This window comes from Bos mutus, chromosome 17 (assembly GCF_027580195.1).
Source record: "Bos mutus isolate GX-2022 chromosome 17, NWIPB_WYAK_1.1, whole genome shotgun sequence".
In the NCBI taxonomy this organism is placed as follows: Eukaryota; Metazoa; Chordata; class Mammalia; order Artiodactyla; family Bovidae; genus Bos; species Bos mutus.
In genome coordinates this window covers 54,123,258-54,148,746 of record NC_091633.1, presented here as the reverse complement: position 1 = coordinate 54,148,746, position 25,489 = coordinate 54,123,258, and the positions used below count along the sequence as shown (strand labels likewise).

General features: G+C 42.6%; 1 protein-coding gene and 1 long non-coding RNA gene across 7 annotated transcripts in view; one reads left to right on the top strand and one right to left on the bottom strand.

Annotated features, from left to right (window-relative positions):
• Positions 1 to 1,196: 1,196 nt before the first annotated feature.
• On the bottom strand, positions 1,197 to 22,287 carry LOC138991498 (uncharacterized). Its single transcript, XR_011467469.1, has 4 exons — positions 22,094 to 22,287; positions 13,518 to 13,737; positions 7,423 to 7,549; positions 1,197 to 1,603 (listed from the first exon to the last, which is right to left on the bottom strand). It is a non-coding gene; the product is annotated as an uncharacterized lncRNA (long non-coding RNA).
• A 150-nt stretch (positions 22,288 to 22,437) lies between these two features.
• Positions 22,438 to 25,489, top strand: part of ELF2 (E74 like ETS transcription factor 2) — a 99,295-nt gene continuing 96,243 nt past the window's right edge. For 3 of the 6 annotated variants that reach the window (XM_070386542.1, XM_070386545.1, XM_070386540.1), the window contains exon 1: positions 22,439 to 22,667. The gene's annotated coding sequence lies outside the window, so the exon portion shown is untranslated. Of the gene's footprint in view, positions 22,668 to 25,489 lie in introns of all 6 variants that reach the window. The other 3 variants (XM_070386547.1, XM_070386544.1, XM_070386543.1) reach the window with 2 other exon arrangements.

Below are 25,489 nucleotides of genomic sequence, written 5' to 3'. Positions count from 1 at the left end.
GTTTCTGTTTGGTAAACAAGTTCATTTGTGTCATTTTTTCCAATTAGATTTCACATAGGAGTGATGTCAGATGATATTTGTCCTTCTCAATCTGAGTTACTTCTCTTTGTATAATGATCTCTAAATTCACCCAAATGCTTCTGAACTAGCATTTTCCCCACTCCCACCAGTTGTAAACTGATTAGAATAGAGAATGTCATCCTCTGTCCTTCTCTGCCCCTTCAGCAGGTAAAGAAGATGGCAATGGAACAGTCATCATTATGGTGATGCTTTAAACATACATTCCCTTCTGTTAAAACAGTATTAAAAATGTCAGCATTAATGTAGCGAGATAGATATACCCTGTCTAATGAGAAAGCAAGCAACCTTCGTTTTGTGCGACTTTTAAAGCTGTTGATGTTCTCTGAATCAGAAACATGGGAATTTAAAAGTTATTAGGCATAGTTTTGGATAAAGAAAGTGAGACAAAACTAATTTTCAGACTCACTGCTGTTGAGGTAATGAAAACAAAGTCCTTTTGAATTTGTTTGTTGACTCCCACATTTCTCAGAAGCTTCCATTTACAACCTGCCTACAAATTTTCAACCTGCCCCACAAACCTGCTAGTTTTGCTCCCAATAATTTCAAGTTCTTTCAGGACTGGTTTTGTTTGAGACTGAGGTAAACTGTCTGGATGCGCACTGAAAGTTTTAAACAGAAGAGGGCACCAAGTCAGACAGCTTCCAACACCACGCTCACCAGAGATGTGAGAGAAAGAGAGAGCGAGAGGGAGGAGAGGGCAGCACTGGCCAGAGGCAAACACGTGGAGGAGGGAGGAGGAGAAAATTGAAGCAGAAGAAGAGAGGCACGATGGACTAATGAGGATGCAGAATCAAACCCAATTGCAACTGCAAGTCAGGAAGGAAGTAAATATTCATGTGATTTCTCTCTCATGCTGGGAAACAACTGGGATTTGGTGCAAGGCATGCAGCTTGAGATTTTGTGTGTAGCACTCTGAAGAGAAGAGTGTGGCTTGAGAGGACTGAGAAGAGTTAGTGTGCTCCATCTAAATGCTATGTGCGAACAAAGGAAATAAGTCATCGAAAAGATTCTGTCTGTGTATTCCCTGTGTTTACATGGAAAAAGGCCAGGTGATGATGAAACACATAGTTTTGGTCTTACTGCCAGTATTTAAAAAAAAAAAATTAACAAGGAGGTATTTCTGTAAATTTTATTAAGTTCTATCCTAGAAGGAAAAGTACTATACTGTTTTTTTGTCCACACTGGAACATTCCTTTTCAAATATTTTGGGTAAATTATTGACGGAAGGATTTCACTTCTCTGCTGCTGCTGCTGCTAAGTCGCTTCAGTGGTGTCCGACTCTGTGCGACCCCATAGACGGCAGCCCACCAGGCTCCACCGTCCCTGGGATTCTCCAGGCAAGAACACTGGAGTGGGTCGCCATTTCCTTCTCCAATGCATGAAAGTAAAGAGTGAAAGGGAAGTCGCTCAGTTGTGTCCGACTCTTCGCGACCCCATGGACTGCAGCCCACCAGGCTCCTTGGTCCATGGGATTTTCCAGGCAAGAGTACTGGAGTGGGGTGCCATTGCCTTCTGGTTGAACCTAAAAAGAAAAACTTCATAAAATGATGGCTTTGGAACAGATTTGGGAGTAATACAGTTCAAGACAAATATTCCGGTATCCCATCATAAGAATAATTTCTTATTTTTTAGGTTGGAAGCTTTCCTTTCCTGGGAGAACTGCCCACACTGTCCCTCCCCTCCCTCTTTCCGGGATGTGCAGACAAGGGTTAACCAAGCTCCACCTGCTGTAAGAAAATCTGTTCAGAGCAGCACTGTCCATCAAAAACACATGCTAGTTATGAGTACAATTTTCAGTGTCTCAGAAGCCATGGGAAAAAAGCAAAAAAGAAACAGGTGAAACTGTCTTAGTATATTTCACTCAATATATCCAAAATATTATCAAGTCAATATGTTGTCAATTAAAAAACCTATTATTGAGCTATTTTACTGTTTTGGTATGTCTTTGAAATCCAGAGTGGTTTACACTTACAGCATGTGTCAATTTTGACAAGCCACAACGAAAGTGCTCAAAGGCCTCATGTGGCTAGTGGCTACTAGACCGAATAGTGCAGATCTGGAACATATTATTTCTTGGTCATGAAAAAAAAAAGCTACGGATCAGTGAAGTGGCAATTCTAATAATGTATTTAAAAGATGCACTGCCATCTATAATTTTAAACATAATTTAAAATTTAACGTTTTTTAAATGTACCACTTAACTATTAAAATAATTTGAACAGTTTTAAAATACCAAATATCCTTTTCACTCAGAATGTTTACATAATGTTTCCCCTCCTGTGGGTATTAAGAACAAGAAAGGAAAGTTTCACTGTGAAAGTCATCTTTTTTTTCATTTTCAACAAAATTATTAAACTACTTAAAATATATTTACTATTTTTAATTAATTAATTAAGTTTTGGCTGAGCTGGGTTTCCCTTGTGGCTGCGGGCTTTCGCCAGTTGCTGCAAGCAGGGGCTGCTCTTCCTTGCAGTGCACAGGTTTCTCACTATAGTGGGGTCTCTTGTTATGGAGCAAAAGCTCTAGGGCTTACTGGCCTCAGTAGCTGCAGCTCCTGGACTCCAGAGCATGGGCTCAGTAGCGGCACACAGGCTTAGCAGCTCCACAGCACGTGGGATATTCCCAGACCAGGGATAGAACCTGTGTCCTCTGCATTGGCAAGCAAATTCTTATCCACTGTACCACCAGGGAAGTCTTATTTATTTTTATTTGTTTGGCTGTGCTGAGTCTCAGTCTTGGCATGCAGGATCTTTAGTTGTAGCATGTGGGATCTAGTTCCCTGACCAGGAATGTAACCCAGGTCTTCTGCATTGGGAGCATGGAGTCTTAGCCACTGGACCACCAGGGAAGTCCCTGAAACCAATTTTGAAACACAAACTTGAGGAGCCATTTCTCCACCAGCTAAGAATCTCATAGACACAAAACTCAAAAACACTAAAGGCAAAGTCTAAGAGACTGGCATGTGAGGAACAGTAGCTGCTTTGTAGCCTAAACACAGAAGTCAAGGGGAAAATTTATAAGCAATTTATATTAGTTTTGTAAATATTATAATAATATTTTCATTATATTGATGATGCTATTATGGATCTTACATTTCTCCATAAAGATCAACAGAATGCTGCAAATTTTCTTTCATTGAGATGGTTTCCTCTATTATTCTTAAGTAATGAAATACAAATGGAAAGGATATTCAAAATAAAATAAACAATCCAAGAAATACATATCTTTTAAATTCTATTTTTCATTTCATCTACAATTTTACATTCAGAATTGTGTTTGAATGTGGTATTGATTCTGATTGGAAAAACTTTTTAACTTAACTTTTCTAAAACTTTAATATGTCTGAACCCTCTCTATAGTTGTGGTGCATGGGCTTAGCTGCTCTGTGGCATATGGAATAATTTTTGCTGCCTCATGTTGCTCTGTGCAGATGACTATGTTTTTATGAATTCTTTGAACTTATAATGCTAAGTCACTTCAGTCGTGTCCGACTCTGTGCGACCCCATAGACAGCAGAACTTATAATAGTGAAGTAAAATAAGAAATTATTTAGCATGCTTGTTTACTGAGGACACTTTGGTAACTGCTTCCTCCACCCCAACCCCAATCCTTTATTTTGGATACAAACTCAGGTCAGCATCAGATTCTTCTCCCATAGTTATTCCACAGGTGGGATCCCTGGGTTAAATATGGTCTCCTACTGTCTCAGTTGGCTTAAAATAACCAACATCTAAATACCAAAAAGGTTAACTAAAAAACCAAATGTTCATCTGTTTGTCTTTGCTGCCATTTTAACATGGCTCCTTTTTTTTTAAAAAAAAAAAGGATGTTCTTTAGATACTGGCTAGTTCATGGATTTACTTTCTTTCTCACTATTCATTCTTACATTTGTTACTTCACAGAGTTAAAGATTTTTTATTTTCGCTAAAAATTCCCCTCAAAAAAAAAAAAAAAGAAGGACATCCTACTCTCCCTTTAGGAGTTTCTTTACCTTCCACTCAGATCTATTTGCTTAAATCCCACATTCAGTGAAACAATAAGGTGTAAATGTCTATCACAAAAGATAGCAAATGCTTCTTTTCCTTTTGCAGGTCTTTCCTCCCTCCCTCCCTCCCTCCCTTTTCTTTTTAAAAATTTGTTATTTTTTCCCAGTTTTACTGAAATATCATTGACATATATTGTTGCTGTTCAGTTGCCCAGTCGTGTCCAACTCTTGGGGACCCCACTGACTGCAGCACACATATAATCCTGTATAATTTTATTTATTTATGTATGTATCTATTTGGTTGTGCTGGGTCTTTGTTGTGGCATGCAGGATCTTCAGTCCTCATTGTGGCACCCCGAATTTCTAGTTGCCACCTATGCGATCTAGTTTCCTGACCAGAGATGGAATCTGGGCCCCCTGGGCCTGGAATCTTAGCCACTGGACCACCAGGGGAGTCCCTAACATTGTATAATTTTAAGATGTACTAAATAACTATTTGATATATGTATACATGGTTATTTAGTACATCTTAAAATTATACAATGTTAGGGACTCCCCTGGTGGTCCAGTGGCTAAGATTCCAGGCCCAGGGTGCCCAGATTCCATCTCTGGTCAGGAAACTAGATCGCATAGGTGGCAACTAGACCATTGGAAAAGACCCTGATGCTGGGAGGGATTGAGGGCAGGAGGAGAAGGGGACAACACAGGATGAGATGGCTGGATGGCATCACCGACTCAATGGACATGAGTTTGAGTGAATTCCGGGAGTTCGTGATGGACAGAAAGGCCTGATGTGCTGTGATTCATGGGGTCGCAAAGAGTCGGACACGACTGAGCAACTGAACTGAACTGAACTGATACAGTGCATCTTTCTTTTTCTAGTCTCCATTCAAGTTAAATGCCACTGGATCCAATAATGTCCAAGCAGCCCTGGCAAAAGTTTGGGCTCAAAAAGTTACCACAAGGAAACAGCAGCAGTTATAACCTATCTATACATTTACAATTCTGCCCATTCAACTAGCATATTTGTATACACACATAGCCTTGCTGTGCCCTCCAAGAGTCAATGATCTGAGTCTTCAAACTTGCCTCTCTCTCTAGGAAGAAGTAGTGTATGCTCTGAGTGTTGCTTTCTCTGTTTTTCTTCTTTTGAACATTCCTTTTGAATGGATGTTTACCTTATTTTTACTTCACCATTGTATATTTAGCTGCATTGAGGATATTTAGATTTATTGTTTAAGTTATAAGGTAACAAGGCACCCTCATCCATCCTGATCATGAATTGACATAAAGATCCTGGAGCTGGGACAAGGATATGGGCGGCTACATAGTGCTTTGCTGTTCAGTCATTAAGTCGTGTCCAACTCTCTACAACCCCATGGACTGCACCACACCAGGTTTCCCTGTCCTCCACTATCTCCCAGAGTTTGCTCAAACTCATGTCCATTGAGTCGGTGATGCTATCTAACCATCTCATCCTCTGCTGCCCCTTCTCCTTTTGTCTTCAGTATTTCCCAGCAAGCATCAGAGTCTTTTCCAATGTGTCAACTCTTCACATCAGGTGGCCAAAGTACTGGAGCTTCAGCTTCTGCAACAGTCCTTCCAATGAAGATCCTGGTTGATTATTAGTGGCTAGACAAGGGCACTTTTGGAATTGTATGTATGGGAAGAAGACTATGTGTATTAGCGGTGGGAGAGGCAACAGTCAAAGAATATAGCGAACAATTTTTTTCTTTCAACTTTTTTTTATTCTTCTGGAAATAGCACTCAAGTTATTCATTGGTCCACTTTCTATCTATGAGGCCCATGGATATGTGAGGATGTGAGCCTGAAGCCCATAGTATTTCTCATGTAGCAGATGACTTGAGAGAATAAACCCAGACAAGAGAAGTAGAGAAGAAAGATGGAGAGGGAGCATCCTGAAAGTGAGAGGTTTTGTTCCTGTTGTCCTTCCCTGTCCTACGGTTAGGATATGTGAGCCAATAAACTCATTGCCATATTTGGCTAAGCTGGTTCAAGTTAGTTTCTGTCATGTGTCACTGGGAGCCTAGCTAATTCAATGGGTGAAATGAAAAATTCTTTCTTCTTTTATCTTTTTTTCCCAAAGTTACAATGATAGTTCTACAACCTTCACCTCTAATTCACTCTCAGCACAGGCTATTCATACCATATTAAGAATGATCTTCACATTTCATGGAGGCTGCAGTCCATGGGGTCACTGAAGGTCGGACACAACTGAGCGACTTCACTTTCCCTTTTCACTTTCATGCATTGGAGAAGGAAATGGCAACCCACTCCAGTGTTCTTGCCTGGAGAATCCCAGGGACGGGGGAGCCTGGTGGGCTGCCGTCTATGGGGTCACACAGTCGGACACGACTGAAGTGACTTAGCAGCAGCAGCAGCAGAAGTCAATTTACTTTATAGTTTTAAAAGGCATGGATTTATCCTCTTAGTGTTTTAAAATTTTTAAAATGGTCATGTGTTATTTTTATAATAAGAAAAATGGTTAACTTTGTTCTAAAAAATTAAATCTTCAGATAAGAAAGGATAAAATCAGTATTTGTTTGAGGACCCCTAACTTCTGGATAAGCGTTACAGTAAAGCAATCTCCATTTTAAAGTATTTTCCCAGATTTTGCTCAAAATTGTTAACACAGAAAGGAAGTTCCCTTATCATTTATTTCGGCTCTCATAGTGAAGGTGGTCTGCCTGGTTTTGTAGGCAAAATGCTCTACTGTTTTACTTAAAAGTACTCGAAAATGTTTAGCTCTTATTTTCCCTTTGCTTAAAATTTTGTTTAAAGATTCTTAATTTTGTAAATAAGCTACCTTTATCTTACTACTACTACTAATGTAAACCAAGTGGGATTGGGGCCTCCCCACCCTGGTGCTAGTACCCTCATAATTTATAGACTGTGAGAGTCTAGATCCTGCCTTGAGAGTCCTGTGAATCCCAGGAAGCTCTTGCTTCCTCAGGGTTCCTTGGGTTTCCTTAGGCAAAGATGGCCATTAGTTTCCACTCGGTTCCTTATCTGACAAGTATTTTGTGATGTTAATAACTTTCCCCAGGATTTGTGAGACTGCTGGAAGGATGAATCTCAGAGGGCAGGGCTAGCTTTCCATCTTCCCTCAACAGCTTCACCTCCCCCCTCCTCCCCCTCCCTCTCCAGTGCAATCCCTTTCCCTTCCTTGTTCTAGGCTGGGCAGTGATTCCTCTCACCGAGGTCTCAGCTTCCAAGCAGGCTAACCGTGGAATTTTCCCAACAGAGGAGAGTCTCATTCAGTAAAAGATCACACCAGTTGCTAGGAAAAGAACATTTTCCCATTTGTTAAACTAAGAGGAGTATTTGACACCTACCTGGGTCAACAGAGCTCTATCTGGCTGACACCTCTGCATCTCATTGATGGGAAAGGTTATTTCAAGATGCTGCTGTCTGACAGTCTCCCATTCTTTCTCTCCATGTGGTCGCTCTGAAAGATGTGAGCTGTAAAAAGTGAAAACCTTCCTAAACAAGTACATGTGTAGAAAAATGTATCACTGACAGTGGAGTATTTTATTTTTAAAATTAATTTTTATTGGAATTTAGTTGATTTACAATGTTGTGTCAGTTTCTGCTGTACAGCAAAGTGAATCAGTTATACACATACGTATATCGACAATGGAGACTTTTAACTAATAGACTATGACGTCTTTTAACTAAGTCTTCTAATAATGTTAACTTCCAAATTTCATGTTTATTATTTGTCACGTTTTTGAAGTCAGTTGATATTATTATCTTTATTTAAAAGACAGGAGATCTAAGATACAAAAAGATTTGTAATCAGTTACAAACACATGATTATATATTTCTTGATGTCCTGGCATCATTTCCAAGGTGGTTTCAAACCACAGATGGTGAATTATGAGCTTTAAAGATCAGCTTTTACAGTACAAATGTCCTTAGTAAAACTCAGAGAAGCCAAAGTCAACATTTACCCCCAAGTAATTCACATTCCAACTCTGGTACTTGAATAACTCCTTATTCAGGAAGTTATTCAGCGCCACCTGGGGGAGTTCTTACAATGAAGAACTTTGCCGAAAATGGTAAAGACAGTTTAAGAGTGTAGAAAAGTTATTCGGGCATTCATGAATATACATTTATTTTATTTCTTTATGAACCTGTAAAAATCAAATCAATGTTAACTCAGTAATTTGGAAGGGGGCAACATTATCTGATTTTCAACTATTTTTTGAGTGACTCATAAGTACCAGGCACTATTTTGAGTCACTGCAAGGACATAAAGTTGTGTAAGATAATGTTCCTGTCCCTAGGAAACTTTCAATAGGGAGGCCATAGTAGTGAAATGATAATAATAATAATAGCTAATCTTTATGGAGTATTTGTTCTATCATAGGCACCCTTCTAAGTGCTTCTCATCTAAAACTTTTACAAGTAGGAAAAGAAAGAGAGATAAATAATAATAATAGGTAATATTTCAGAGAATAGACTTGTGGTTGCCAGGGGGAGGTGAGGAGAGGAGAGGAGGATGGGGAGATAGGGATTAGCAGATGCAAACTAGTATATATAGGATGGATAAGCACCAAGGTCCTACTGTATAGCACAGGGAACTATAGGCAGTGACCTCTGATGAACCATATTGGGAAAGAATATGAAAAAGAATATATATGTATAACTGAGTCACTCTGTTGTACAGCAGAAATTAAACACAACATCCTAAGCCAACATTCAGTAAAATTTTTAAAAAATTTTTAAAATAGGTAATATTTATTGAGCACTAACACATGCCAAGACTTTCCTAAGTGCTTTACATATATTAGCTCATCTAATTTTCATTTACAGCCTAGAAGGTAAATAGTATTATTTTACAAGTTAACTAATTTAACCGTTACAAGTTCATTAATTTAATTAGGCCTTAATACTGTCCCTTTTTGCAGGTGTAAACAGAGGTGTAGAGAAAGTGATTAAATAACATGGCCATGGTTATGTTAGGTGAAGCACACTGATTGAAACCACTCACCCTGGCCAGGCACCACAGTTACCATTTGCATGAGTTGTTTTACAATAGGAGGTCCTGGTAAGGAACAGGGAACTAATACGCCTCCACCAACCAGAAGAGTTCGGGAAAGGTCAAAAGGAGACACCACCTGTCCGACCACCTCCCAGAATCCTTCTCTCTGGCATCCATCTTGGATGAACAAGGCGTGCACCACCAGGAAGGACTTGAGTCAGAATGATTGGCTAAGGACAACCGGGGAACTAATCCCATCACCATAAAACCTGAGACTGCAAGCCATGTGACAGAGCAGTTCTCCTGGGTTCCCTTACCCTCCTGCTCTCCACTCGGGTGCCCTTTCCCAATAAAATCTCTTGCTTTATCAGCACATGTGTCTCCTCGGACAATTCATTTCCGAGTGTTAGACAAGAGTCCAGTTTCGGGCCCTGGAAGGGGTCCCCTTTCCTACAACAGTTACATATTAGAAAGGGGTGGAGCCAGGAATCAAAATCTATCACGGGTGCATTAAATTTACATGAATTCAACCATAGCAACTGAGGCTAACGGAATTTAAATGGGAAGGGTAGTCTCTCTTCTTCTACTCAGTTGTCACTCGCTTTGGAGGGAGTGCGTTATGGGAGATGAAGAATTGTTCTGCTGGGCTTCTGTGACTCTCACAGCATGGACATTTCGCCAAGCCAAAGGTGATCCCTGGTGGCTCAGACAGAATCTGTCTGCAGTGCAGAAGCCCCAGGTTCCATCCCTGGGTCAGGAAGATACCCTGAGAAGAGAATGGCTACCCACTCCAGTATTCTTGCCTGGAGAATCCCATGGACAGAGAAGCCTGACGGGCTACAGTTCATGGGGTCGCAAAGAGTTGGACACGACTGAGTGACTAACACCCACAGCGCATGTAGCAGGGTTCTTCCTTTCAGGGCAACTCATCTCGGCTGGGGTGCAGCCGTGGATGTCTTTCAATTATGCTGAAAGAGAGTGCTGTTGATCTCAGGAGAACAGTTATTAATCTTAAATTGTCACCTTCTTAGGAAATTTTGAGAGATTTTTGGCACTCTAACTTTTTTTGTCCTTGCTCACTGACTTTGGAGCCTAACTCTCCTGAGTAAGATGTAAGGTGGGCTTCCTCAGTGGCTCAGAGAGAAAGAATCTGCCTGCAATGCAGGAGACCCAAGCTCAGTCTCTAGGTCTGGAAGATCCCCTGGAGGAGGGTATGGCAACCCACTTCAGTATTCTTGCCTGGAGAATCCCCCCATGGACAGAGGATCCTGGTGGGCTGCCATCCATAGAGTCCCAGAGTCGGACAGTACTGAAGTGGCTGAGCATGCATACAAGATGTAAGACTGCTGTATACAGTGACAATAAACTAAGGACAAATACTGCATAATTGAGGAGTTAAGAACCGACAAAAGCTACAGTGAGTCAAAGTGGGGCAAAAATCCTATTTACCTAGGGGAATAGAGATTTGTTGTGAACTCATGAAAAACTTCATAAATTGAGAGGATATTTGAGGCAGACCCTGAAGGATCTGTAGCTCTGGCAGCCAGAGCAGGAGAGAAGTAAAGTGTAGAGGAGGATCCTGAGTGAAGGCAGAGGGGTGGGAAAGTTCAGGGTGGGTTCCTGAGCGGCCTGATGCTGCCTGGGCCATGCCTCCACCAAGGGAGGTGGTGGGAAGTTGGCCTGGAGACATGCCATAGGTTCTTATACAGAGGCCCCTGTAGGGGAGGGAAGTTTTCCTCTACCCTCTTAGGGTACCTGGCTGGGTCTGAGAAGTAAACCGACAAAGCAAGATTGACAGGGGAAAATCATACACACTTATTTAATATAAATTTTACAGGACATGAGAGTTTTCATACAGAAATGAAGACCCAAAGAAACAGACCAGTGGCCTTTTAGGCTATGTTCCCTGGTGGCTCAGACAGTAAAAAAACTACCTGCAAGGCAGGGGACTTGGGTTTGATCCCTGGGTTGGGAAGATCCCCCAGAGAAGGGAAGAGCTACCCACTCCAGTATTCTTGCCTGGGAAATCCCATGGACAGAGGAGCCTGGCAGGCTGCAATTCATGGGGTCACAAAGAACTGGACAGGACTGAGTGACTAACAATTTCACTTTCGGATGAAGAGTGGACAGTTGAGGAGTATGTTCAGTTAAGGAGTGGGAGGTGACTGTAAGAAACTAGGGGGAAGTTAGCAAGGCCTCTGGTTATCATTCCTCTTGGCGTCCCTTTGTCTTTGGAGATAAGGATGCTCCCTTCCTGGGGACAGAGAGGTCACATTTCACAGGAGAGTTTTAGGGTCTGTTTCAGGAAAGAAGGGGTGGGGGAAGAAGAGTCAGAGTGACCTTGCTTCTCCTATTTAATCAAACTCCTTCAGTTTAAAATATTCAGTACACCAAGGTGCCATATTTTGGGACAGTGTGTTCTGAACCTCACCACCCTCAATGCCAAGTTGAGGAGTTTGTACTCAGAGGTTCTGAGCAACGACATCATCAGGACTATGCTATAGGGAGATTTATCTGGCAGGGATGTATAAAATCAATTGGAATTGGGAATAGTATTAAGCATACTAGTTACAGGTTTAATGCAATAATCTGGGAAAAACAGAATAGAGTCTTGTAGGAAATATTTTGGTTTGCAAAAATGGAAACCAACTTGATGTAGCCTAAGCTGAAAAGGAGAGTGTTATAAGGGAACTGGCACTTTTGGAGAACTTTGGGGCAGGTGGACAGCTGGGCCCAAGGTTAATAAACTTTAAGTTCAGTGCTTCTTAATTGACTCCTAAGGAGAACCTGGAATGAGTCCCACCAACATCTCACATGGTCGAGTGTTTTGTAAAATTTGTTAAAGTAAGACTTTTCAACCAAAGTTGGTTCAGATCTGTCTTCCTTCTCTACTCACTCATTCCTGTAGTCTGCGCCAGCCATTTCTGGCTGTTTTTTCTCTTGGGAGAGCATTGGAAATCTGCCTCCACACCTTACCTGAAGCTGCAGACTACTTCGGTATTTTGCTACAGTTATATGTTCTTTTTTCAGGTTCATGTGTCAGATGAACCATCACTAATCCTTAGATGGAACATTTAAACACACATGCCAACTTATTTCACTTTAGACTCTCCATATAATAGGATACTTTCTCCACTGTCAAACTGTTCAAGCCTTGCAACATAGGTACAATGATAAGCTGAGGATTCTAAAAATATGTATTATGAAGATTCAGAAGAGAAACTCATATACAAACGAGTGGTAAAACATTTATTCAAAAGATTAATAAGGTTTGAATGTGCATTTTACTATAATTTGAAAAGGCATTTTGGAATATTTCAAGAGAATAAATAAGAACTAGATTCCTGATTTGAATAGATATGAAGAGTACCTTCTTATCATTTTAAAATTTAAATTTGAAAATTATTGAATTTGTCTATTTTAGATAAATATATTTATTTAGATAAAAATTAAAGGACTATGAGACGAAAGTGATAAAGATGATGCTTACATCAAAAATAGAAATTCGAGATCATAATTTCAAAACATATCAAAGCAAACATTCAAAGGAAAAGATAAATTTGAAAATAAGTAATGAGGAAGTTTTGAATCATACCAGAGTTGACAGGAATGACTCATAGGAATAAATTGGTAAAATATGTAAGTACATGGCTGATTTGACATTAAAAAGTGACATCCATAGAGATAACACGATTTATCATCACTACTCTCTGAACATCAAATAGCAACTAATTTTTTTTTGTCTAAGAGGCATTTAAAAAAAATTTTACTTAACTATATTTGATTTAAAATGTTGAACTAATTTCTGCTGTACAGCAAAGTGACTAACTTGTACACATATATATTATTTTTCATATTCTTTTCCATTATGAATACAGGATATTGAATATAGTTTCTTGTGCTATACAGTAAGACCTTTCTGTTTATCCATCCTTAACATACCAGCTTTCTACTACTGTTTTCAAAGTCAAAGAATATCTAAGATTAGTAACAGCGTAAGAAAACTGGAATAAACTAAAATCTTACTTCTATATGAAAGAAATATGATAGAAATTCCTGCAAATTGAAAACTTTCCTAAAATGTATATATTATCAATAATAAGTTATAAGGCTAACAGAAACATTTCTAAAGCATCAGTAATAAAAACCAAATTTTAATATTCTAAGCTAGAGGAAAAAAATGATCTTTCTATTCTTTCCATGAAACTAATATTGCAAAATCATCATATGAAGAAAGAAGAGAGTATGTAACCAATGAATGTAGGAAAATTATTTTATTGGCATATCAAGTAGTTAATTAAAAAAGAGAGTATATTTTAATTTTCTTTCTCCATTCAGGCAACCAAATAACAATGCAGACATTGTAAGTGGATCCTGGAATTCTCTAGCAGAATGTAAGCCCTTTTAGGTTTGTTGAATTGTGAACTGGGCTCCTTCACCTACCTTAACTCACAGGAGAGCACAGGATCCGGAGAAGCCTGCCCGACCCGTCGCCTTCAGTCTTGGAGATGATGTGGAGGAGGAGCAGGAGAAAGCTGAGCAGAGTGTTGAGAGCAGGGAATCTGGAGCCAGTCTGCTTAGTTTTCCTACCTGGCCCCACTACTCACTTGCTGCTGGTCTTGGAAAAATTATTCTTCACCTTCAGTTGCCTCAGTTTCATAATCTGCAAAATGATAATACCTTCCTGATTGTGTTGTTATGAGGACTAAAAAAAAGCTTAAAAGAAAATACACATTTGATCTACACTATTAGGATGGTGCTAAATTTCAAAAGCATTTTGTTGGTATTTAGGACTCTGACCAGGGCTTCCCAGGTGGCTCAGTGGTAAAGAATCTGCCTGCCAATGCAGGAGACACAGGAGACACGGGTTTGGTCCCAGGGTTGGGAACGTCCCCTGGAGTAGGAAATGGCAACCCACTCCAGTATTCTTGCCTGGAAAATTCCATGGACAGAGGAGCCTGGCAGGGCGCCAGTCCACAGGGGTCACAAAAGAGTCAAACACAACTGAGCACACACACAGGATTCTGACCACATCTAAGTACAGATATTATCAATTACTATACTAATTCATAGACAGCTGAATATTAATTTGAACCACAGAACTATTTTTGTTTCCCTCTCTCCTTTACAAAATGAGAGTGTCCAGTCTTTCATATACATTCACAGTATTTTAGAACTCTCCCCTTCCCATTTATTCCATTCTTTTCTGTCTGGCATTCACATTTTAATTATGGTTGTCCTGTGACCTTTTATCCTCCATATTGATTGGATTCTTATCCTGGCCTTAAATTTCCCTCTTTCTTTTTGCTTAGCAGTCAGTGTCATCAGCAGATAATGGAAAGTCTACTCAGACACAATGAGACAGACAGGAAGAACAGGATACAAGAGCCACAGGCCAGTGTACAGAGAAGATGTTGGCAACCAGAGGAAAAGGGAGTATCTGGAGAGGCAGATAGGGAACACAGCCAGAAACATTCAACTGTCTGCAGCAGTGCCTGCTGTGTTAGGCAGAACAGGGATGCCAAACAGAGGTGAGTAGGGCTGCAAGGGCAGTGCCCTACGAATTTGGGGGAAATAGGACAGGAGGCGGCTGTCAAGGCTGAAGCAGAGGGCAATACTTTTTATCGTTGATGTTTGGACAAGAACAGTTGAAACAAGGCTGCATTTTAGGTGTATTCAATGTTAGTGGTTGAGAATACAGGCTCTGGAGGAGTAAATCTCCAACTTCACTATCTACTGCATAACGTTATAAATTTTTTTAATGTTTTCGCCACACAGCATGCAGGATCTTAGTTGCATTCCCTGCAATGGAAGTACAGAGTCTTAAACACATAGTAGAGGGAAGTCCCTCTACTATGTAACTTTGAACAAGTGGCTTAATCTCTCATACCTACAACATGAACTGTAGTACGGGATAATTACACAGAATTCATAAGATTAATGAACACAAAGTATCCAGTTGTATGTATACTAATAGGGGCCAATATTATTGCTATTATTATATCTATCTAATCTAATAATAATATGTTATATATAATAATAAAAATAATATATTATTGTAATCATTGCTGTTATTTACTGCTAATATGATGCTACCCCTTCTGATTAGCTGACCAGTAGGAAAAACCACCACAGAAGAAAGTAAATAAATAATGGGAAAAACATGGCTTTTGGTATGCTTTTGTAATCTTTAGGGTGCTCCAGGAAATGAATGGACGGAGAAGGCAATGGCACCCCAGTCCAGTACTCTTGCCTGGAAAATCCCATGGATGGAGGAGCCTGGTAGGCTTCAGTCCAGGGGGTCGCTAGGAGTCTGACACGACTGAGCGACTTCACTTTCACTTTTCACTTTCATGCATTGGAGAAGGAAATGGCAACCCACTCCAGTGTTCTTGCCTGGAGAATCCCAGGGACAGGGGAGCCTGGTGGGCTGCCGTCTCTGGGGTTGCACAGAGTCGGACACGACTGAAGTGACTTAGCAGCAGGAAATGAATGGAAAGAAAAATTTCTACTAACTCATTTTATCTTAGTAGCATGAAAAAAACAGTTAAGTGTCCTTGAAAACTAGTCATCCTGAAGATATGGCCATTTATTTCAGATCTTTCTCCACGGAAGACATTTATCTTTGCGTTTTAATTAACTACTATAGCATTTATCCTGAATTTTATTAAGAAATCAATTTCATTCAGAAACTTTGCTTGCTTGCTTTGCTTCAGTCGTGTCTGACTCTTTGTAACACTATGGACTGTAGCCCACCAGACTCCTCTGTCCGTGGGATTCTCCAGGCAAGAATACTGGAGTAGGTCGCCATTTCCAACTCCTCGGGTTCTTCCTGACTCAAGAATCGAACCCAGGTCTCTCATGTCTCCTACATTGGCAGGCAGGTTCTTTACCACTAGCACCACCTGAGAAGTGCTAAATCAGAAACTTTAAAGATTAAATATAATCCTAAATCACTAATAAAATATCTTCATATACATTTCACTTGAACTTTTAATTTTATGGGTTTCCTTAGTGGCTCAGATAGTAAAGAAACTGCCTGTAATGCAGGAGACATGGGTTCAATCCCTGGGTTGGGAAGATCCCCTGGAGAAGGGAATGGCAATCCACTTCAGTATTCTTGCCTGGAGAATTCTATGGAATTATTTAATTTAATAATAAAGATAAGGAGGCAAAATCTGCTTATAAAAATTGTTTTTAACATTGACAATGTTAAGAAATCCTAATTAGAATAAAGTGTTCAGTTCAGTTCAGTTCAGTCACTCAGTCGTGTCTGACTCTTTGTGACCCCATGAATCACAGCATGCCAGGCCTCCCTGTCCATCACCAACTCCCAGACTTCACTCAAACTCATGTCCATCAAGTCGGTGATGCCATCCAGCCATCTCATCCTCTGTCATCTCCTTCTCCTCCTGCCTCCAATCCCTCCCAGCATCAGAGTCTTTTCCAATGAGTCAACTGTTCGCATCAGGTGGCCAAAGTATTGAAGTTCAGCTTTAGCATCAGACCTTCCAAAAAACACCCAGGACTGGTCTCCTTTAGAATGGACTGGTTGGATCTCCTTGCAGTCCAAGGGACTCTCAAGAATCTTCTCCAACACCACAGTTCAAAACCATCAATTCTTTGGCGCTCAGCTTTCTTCACAGTCCAACTCTCACATCCATACATGACCACCAGAAAAACTTGACTAGACGGACCTTTGTTGGCAAAGTAATGTCTCTGCTTTTGAATATGCTATCTAGGTTGGTCATAACTTTCCTTCCAAGGAGTAAGCGTATCTTTTAATTTCATGGCTGCAGTCACCATCTACAGTGATTTTGGAGCCCAGAAAAATAAAGTCTGACACTGTTTCTACTGTTTCCCCATCTATTTCCCATGAAATGATGGGACCAGATGCCATGATCTTCGTTTTCTGAATGTTGAGCTTTAAGCCAATTTTTTCACTCTCCTCTTTCACTCTCATCAAGAGGCTTTTTAGTTCCTCTTCACTTTCTGCCATAAGGGTGGTGTCATCTGCATATCTGAGGTTATTGATATTTCTCCTGGCAATCTTGATTCCAGCTTATGCTTCATTCAGCCCGGCACTGCATATAAGTTAAATAAGCAGGGTGACAATATACAGCCTTGACGTACTCCTTTTCCTATTTGGAACCAGTCTGTTGTTCCATGTCCAGTTCTAACTGTTGCTTCCTGACCTGCATACAGGTTTCTCAAGAGGCAGGTCAGGTGGTCTGGCATTCCCATCTCTTTCAGAATTTTCCACAGTTTATTGTGATCCACACAGTCAAAGGCTTTGGCATAGTCAATAAAGCAGAAATAGATATTTTTCTGGAACTCTCTTGCTTTTTCGATGATCCAGCAGATGTTGGCAATTTGATCTCTGGTTCCTCTGCCTTTTCTAAAACCAGCTTGAACATCAGGAAGTTCACAGTTCATGTACTGCTGAAGCCTGGCTTGGGGAATTTTGAGCATTACTTTACTAGCGTGTGAGATGAGTGCAATTGTGCGGTAGTTTGAGCATTCTTTGGCATTGCCTTTCTTTGGGATTGGAATGAAAACTGACCTTTTCCAGTCCTGTGGCCACTGCTGAGTTTTCCAAATTTGCTGGCATATTGAGTGTAGCATTTTCATAGCATCATCTTTCAGGATTTGGAATAGCTCCACTGGAATTCCATCACCTCCACTAGCTTTGTTCATAGTGATGCTTTCTAAGGCCCACTTGACTTCACATTCCAGGATGTCTGGCTCTAGGTCAGTGATCACACCATCATGATTATCTTGGTAGTGAAGATCTTTTTTGTACAGTTCTTCTGTGTATTCTTGCCGCCTCTTAATGTCTTCTGCTTCTGTTAGGTCCGTACCATTTCTGTCCTTTATTGAGCCCATCTTTGCATGAAATGTTCCATTGGTATCTCTAATTTTCTTGAAGAGATCTCTAGTCTTTCCCATTCTGTTGTTTTCCTCTATTTCTTTGCATTGATCGCTGAGGAAGGCTTTCTTATCTCTCCTTGCTATTCTTTGGAACTCTGCATTCAGATGCGTATATCTTTCCTTTTCTCCTTTGCTTTTTGCTTCTTTTCTTTTCACAGCTATTTGTAAGTCCTCCCCAGACAGCCATTCTGCTTTTTTGCATTTCTTTTCCATGGGGATGGTCTTGATCCCTGAATAAAGTGTAATCCATGCTAAATACTTCAAATATTTTAAAAAAATAATAAGATATTCTTTGAAAGTAATTTATATGTGGTTAGAATAAATACAATGCTTCCAACTAAAGCACTATTTTAAAGTAAAGACTACTTTGTAAGTATATCAAGAACTCAAATTATGAAACGACTTTAAGTACTTATTTTACAAGAAAACATTACATGGTAAAATTACACATGCAACTCATGAGGATTTGGCATCCATTCTATATTAAAATCTTTATACTTTCTGCTTATCTGGTTGCATTTGATGGTACAAATTTCATTCTTAAGAACTCTTTCATTGGATTATGGAAACTTTACATGTGCCTCCAAAATTATTTTGGTTTTCATCATTCTCTCAGGCAGGCCTATTATAACTTGATAAACATACAATGTTTAAGTGATTCTGACTTATAAAAGGCAAGATGGTATCTAAAACAAAACATGAGTTTGGGGATTGGGTTTCTTTGCAGACACAGAATATGGGGGAGTTATGAATAATTATCTTTGGAGACACCCAGAAAGGGGTGGTGGAAGGGATGGATACAGTAACTCACCAACAAGGTAGGTTAACACCATAGTATAACTGGACAGTTGCCCAGAACCCCTTACTCTTTAAAGAGACAAAAGAAGACATTTTTCTGGCTGTTTTATAAAGTTTACATAGTTGCTGGTAACCTGTGATTTGCCCAGCTGCAATGAGGGAATCCAACAAGTTAAAAACCTATGTCAGTCACTCAAAATTCACTACTGTGTCAGGGCCTTGTGATACCCAGCTTCCAACATGGCCCTAGTGATGTTCATCTTCTGGTGTTATGTCCTTGTGTAGTGCCATCCCACGTTGAGTTAGGAGTGGTCTGTATGACCAGTAGAATACTGGTTAAAAAAGGCAGCATGGCCTTCCTTTGTTCTCTTGGATTACTCACTTTGAAAGGGAATAGAGCCTTATTTAATCAACTATAACTCACAGTGCTGAAGGATTTGCCCGAAATAGAGAATTTTCAATTTGGGAGGGACAAATTATTTACAGGCTACCACTTGGAGAATTTAGTCTTGTCCTTCATTCCTCATGTTGATTACCACTTCCACCCTTAAAACAGGTGCTAAGGGGTCCTTCTTCCATTTAACATTCTGATATAAAAGTGATGATATCCTCTTCTCTTATTTTGCCTATCATATTAAAGACAGGCTGAGTAGTCTAAGATGATCTTAAAAAGAGATTTTCTTAGTGAAAACAAAAGGGAAAGAGAGAAAAGTACAAAATTATTCTACCTAATATACATATGGCAACCCACTACAGTACTCTTGCCTGGAAAATCCCATGGACCAAGGAGCCTGGTAGGCTGCAGTCCACAGGGTCGCTAGGAGTCGGACACGACTGAGCGACTTCACTTTCACTTTTCACTTTCATGCATTGGAGAAGGAAATGGCAACCCACTCCAGTGTTCTTGCCTGGAGAATCCCAGGGATGGGGGAGCCTGGTGGGCTGCTGTCTATGGGGTCGCACAGAATCGGACACGACTGAAGTGACTTAGCAGCAGCAGCAGCAGCAACATACATATAATCTTATTAATATTTGGTCTCTATATATACAGACCAAATCTGTTCCTAACTTAGAAATCAGGGCTTGTTGCATACTCCTTAATATGCCATGTTACGGTCATGGAGATACAGTAGTACTGAATATTAATTCCTTACAAATATAAAAAATGGACAATAGTGAACTTATGCTCAGGCGCTTAAGTCCTATCCAATTCTTTGTAACCTCATGGACTGTAGCCCGCCGGGCTCCTCTGTCCATGGGATTTTCCAGGCAAGAATACTAGAGTGGGTTGCCATTTCCTACTCCAGGGAATCTCACCAACCCAAGGAATGAACCTGAGTCTCCTGCACTGCAGGCCAATTCTTTACAGTTCCCTTAAGTGATAGGCTATTTTACAGAAAATAGGGCATTAGAAATACCGTCCTAGAAAGGATGCTGTTTATAGTATCCTGTTTAATGGGTATGAAAGATTTGAATGTTATAGGGAAAGTCGCTCAGTCGTGTCTGACTCTTTGCAACCCCATGGACTATATAGTCCATGGAATTCTCCAGGCCAGAATACTGGAGTGGGTAGCCTTCTCCAGGTGATCTTCCCAACCCAGGGATCGAACCCAGGTCTCCAGCATTGCAGGCAGATTCTTTACCAGCTGAGCCACAAAGGAAGACTTGAATGGGCTTTATAAATTCTTTAATTTAGAAAAGTGGCAAGAGTCGCTATGTTTTAAAACTCAGGAATCTATAGAACTTCATCAGAGTTTAGAGGATCTCTTTGACCCTATTTGCTATACAGATTTCCCCTATGTTTAAAAGCAAAAATCTCTTAAGAAAAAAGTACCCAGAGTTGCTTTTTCAGATAGGAAAGAATCCCCTCACAACCCTCTTGGCTTCCCAGTAAATATACAGGCATTATTAGCTTTAAAAAAGAGAAGATCATTAAATTCCTCGCTCTTCAGAGACTTCTATCAGAGGGCCTTCTGCGATTCTTTGAAGTTTGAGCCTTACTGTAGCGTTATTTCCACGGTTCCCACGTTACTTTCAAGAACAGCTATCTCTTATAATCCTCAGGGTTTTTCCCTCGTTCAGGACTGACGGTAGAGCCTCAAAAAGAGTAAGACTGGAGCCGGGAAACGAACCTGCTGAACACTGTGACGGGTCCATCGGAGTGCGGCTGCAGGAGCCCGGGAGGGGACCAGAATCGGTCCCCATGCGCACTGGGACAGTCTCGGTTCTTTGTTGAATAAATACAAGAAAATGCGGCGGCGGCCAAGTGTGTTGGTGGGGGAATACGTTGAGGCGTTTATATGCATAACTGTGCGTAAGAAAGATCATTAATGAGGCGCTACAAACGCAGGACAACCCTGGGCACCGTGTCATTGGCTTTTGTGTACTTGGAGGCGCGTGAGTGCCCTGCTCAGAGATTCCTCTTTGTGTGAAACGGGGGAAACCAGAAGCTTGCAGCTACAACTGGGTTTTCATTTCTTTCGAATTCGCAGGCACTCAAATACTCCCGCATCAACACTCTCCCGCATTTCCGCACCGACAATCCTCGGACTTCAGTTACTTGTCCGTCCGTCGCCGACCTAGCGAGGAGCGACAATGGCTCGGTGCGGACACCCGCAGCTCCCCGGGGCCAGAGCCAGGGGACGGCCCGGCGCGCTCCGCAGCTGCGCGCTGAGCCCAGCCGCCCGCCCGTCAGCAAACGCGGGCACCAACCGTCGCGCGGCCCGGCCGTTGGGCGGGTGGTAATTTCTGGGAATGGGGCGGGGTCCGCAGGGTACAAGGCCGGACGTTTGCAGGCTAGCGGGAGGAGGAGGAGCGGGCTGCGCGGAGGGGCGCGGGCAGGGAGGGGCGTGGCTCCACGATGGTCACTGGCCGGGGAGGCACCGGGGGCGGGGCCGGCGGCGCGCTCCTGCCCGCCCGCGCCCCCGCCTTCCACTTAGTCCTGGCTTGGGAGTGGAGATGCCAGAGACCCGGGCTAGGAGTTTTCACAACCTCCAACCCTCAGTGACTGTCAGGCTGCCCGAGGGCCGAGCCGTCCCTGGAGAAGGGCGGGAGTCCAGAACTTGGGGATGGGGTGACAGCCCGGGCCCGCGGGGGCCCTCAGAGAGGGGCAAGGGTGTGTGAGTGCGGTCCGGGCCGGCGGCCGCTGCAGGTGCACGCGCGGCCCCGCTGTCCCCCACGCGCCGGCCCGCGTTTGGGAGCCCCCGCGCCAGTCCCGGGCCCTGGTCAGAGTCGGGAACAGGCTGGCGAAGCGCCGAGCAGGAAGCGGGACAAGTGGCGAGAGTCTTTACCTGAGAAGGCGGGTTTGAGAAGTTGGGGGGCTACAGGGCGGGCGAGATTCGAGACGGCCACGGAAGCATGTTGGGCGGGCTGGTGCGGGTCGAGGGCGGCGGGGCCCCGCGGGGTATAAATAGCCGGCCCGGGTTTGACAGGCGCGGCGGTGACTGGCGGTGCCGCCGTACCCCCCCTCCCCGCCGCCGCGTGGGGAGGGGAGGAGCGCTCTGAGCGGGCGGGGTGGGGGAGGCGGACTCGAGTGTCCTGGTGGCGGCGGCAGGAGGCCGAGGGGGAGGAGCCGAGGCGGGGGGTGGAGGGCGGGGGCCACCATTGCTCCCCGCGCCGGGCTCAGTGTCGCCGCCGTCGCCTCGGCGGTTGGGGGGTCGGTGGGGCGGCGCGGGCGGGGGGCTCTGCGCGGGGCGGCGCGCCGCTGTTTTGTCTCCTCCTCTCCCAGTGGAGCGGCTCGGGCAGCCGGGGAGGCCCCGGCTCCCTCCGGACGCCTGGCCAACGGCGGCGGCGGCGGCGGCTAGTCCGCGGCCCTGCCGGGAGGGAAAGCGACGCGGCGGTCTTCCTGAGCGACGCCGAGAGCAGGTAAGAGCGCGGGCCGCCGAGGCTGGTGGGAGGGAGGGAGCGCGGAGGGTGCGGCGAGAAAGCCTTGCCGTCCCGAGTGCCACCGCCTCCCTCCGCGCCCCCGCCCGGCGCCTGTGTTGTTTGCTCCGGGGTTTGCGGAGGGTTTCCGGAGGCTGTAGCGGTGACACCGGCCGGGAGCTGGGAAAGGGGGCTGAGTGCCCCGGGGCAACGGTTGGGGAGCTGGACTTGGAGAAAGGGGAAGGCGCGCGGCGCGCCCGCCCGCGAGGAGCGCGGGGCGCGGAGCAGGGCTGAGGGAAGAGGTTACAGACCCCGGCGGGGGGGATGGGCCGCGCGCAGCTGGTCTCGCTGTGTTTACATCGCCGCGCGAGTCACCTCTGCCGAGAAGCGGACTGAACTGACCCGCCTTATTCCGAGAGGAGGCCAGGGCGGGGGTCCGGCCCTAGAGGAAACGCGTCCTGGGAGGGTCGGGTAAGGCGGGAGGCGGCGGCCGGCGCCGGGGCAGGGCGGCGAGCCCGGGGCGGGACCTGGGCGGCTGCGGCCGCGTGGGGTGGCGTGGACGGCTGGAGAGCAGTTTCCTCCGCCGTCGGGCCTCCTAGCCGCCTCTTACCTTTCCTGCCCTCTGCTGCTAGCTGGCACGGCAGGTTGTACTCGGTCATTCTTTTATTCTCTCACTCCACACCGGCCCCCTGCTGCCACTTCCCCCTGTTCCCGCGGGAGTGGGGAGGCTGGGCTCTGACAGGAATCTGTTTTTTAAACAAAACAAAAACGGGCTCTGTAACACGCGCGTCCAGTGACCGCCTTATGGAGCCTCTCTTCGCGAAGCTGGCCCTCCGGGACCGTGTTCCTGGGTATTGGAGGGTGGGGGGAACGCGGCAAGAGGACGGTGAAGGCTTGGCTAGGGCTGGAACTGACTGCCTGAGCAGCTTTGCGAGCTAGGCAGCCGAGTCCCTTCTCTACTTGAGCATTTTTATTCCATGTCAATAGAGGACAGAGAAAATACTCCATTACCCCAAGAGTAATCTAGATTGAATAGTTTCTAACGTTTCTCATGTGCCAGCATCCTGGGCTCTTTTTTTGTAGGAGCTAGCTACGCTGCAGAATAGCCTTTAAGTTCATCGTACTTCATGAAAGAAGAGGTGAACACTTTATTGTACAACTATGAATTTCACCCCCTATCTTGTGTTCATCAACATTTATTTCAACTGTGTGGTTTAAATTTTAATCCAGTGATGATAGAACAGTAATCTGGTGTTTAGTAATCAGATTTGCCTTTCTTTTTAACTGTGAGTCTGTATCGTGAGGTAAATTATGCACTTTGTCTAGTGCTGTGGTCACAGAATAGTGCCAGAATGCACAGAATAATGTCTTCTTTACCAAGATAGGATTGGATATTTGAGTTTCAGAATTTCTTCTTTTCTTCAGAAGGTAGTATGACTTTATATAAGACTGGAAGCTAATTACATTTAAAGGGGTTTAGGAATAAGGTTTAAATATGATGTAATAGTTTACAAAGTGAGTTTATATGAATATTACTGAGATATCTTCTAAAAACATGAAGTAGAAAATTCATATATCTTGGGCATTTGAAATTGGACAGTTTAATGTCAGTATTTTTTTGAACTTAGTGACTTGAACTAATTGCTTTGTTAAATCATTACTTTTCCATTCAGACATATATACTCATTTACAAAATAATCACAGTAGGTTGGAAAGAATTTGTAACTTTGAGATTTTTATATCCTAAGTAGATAGATTGGAACTGTGGCTGTGGTAGGCCCTTATCAGTGTTGATGGCTTTACTTGCTCACAGATTGTACACTAAGGTTTATTGTCGTTGATGATAGTAACAGCTTTATTGAGATATAATTAACTTACCATTCAATTCACCAATTTAAAGCGTACAGTTCAGTGGTTTTTAATATATTCACAGAGTTGTGGAACTATCACCATAATCAATTTTAAAACATTTTCATTATCCCCAAAAAGGAACCTCATACCCATCAACTGTTACTCTCCATTTTCCTCCAAAACCCTCAGCCTTAGGCAAGCACTAATTACCTTCTGTCTCTATTCTGGACAAATTGCATAATGGAATCTTACAGTGTGTAATCTTTCATAACTGCTTTCTTTGACTTAGCATAATGCTTTCAGAGTTCATTCATGTTGTAGCATGTGTCATTTCATTTTTATTGCTGAATAATATTCCATTGTATGGATGGATATACCACATATTATTTATCCATTGATTAGTTGATGAACATTAGAGTTTCTACTTTTTAGCTATTACAAGTAATGCTGCAATGTACATTTTTGTACAAATTTTTGTGTGGATATGTTTTCATTTCTCCTGAGTATATACAGTTTTTTAAAAAATTAGTTTTTTGAGTTATTTAATACCCCAAATTAATTCTGGATGCAAAATTTAATAATTCGTTAGTAAATATATTGAGTTGTTAAATTATCACCACAAGCCAATTTTAGAACATTTTATTACTTCTAAAAATTCTTTCTAGTCTTTTTGCAATTAACCCTTATTCTCACTCCTGGCCCCAGTCGACTACTGATCTGTATTTTGTTTCTATAGATTTTCCTTTTCTGGATATTTCATGTAAATGGAAACATAGAATATGTAGTCTTTTTCTTCTGGCTTCTTAACATGTTTTGAGGATTCATCCATATTGTAGCATGCATCAATATTTTGTTTCTTTTTATTGCTGAATAGTATTTTGATGTATGGATATACCATATTTTGTTTATCTGTTGACCAGTTGATGGGCATTTGGATTGTTTCCAGTTTTTGACTGTTAGAAATAATGAAGCTT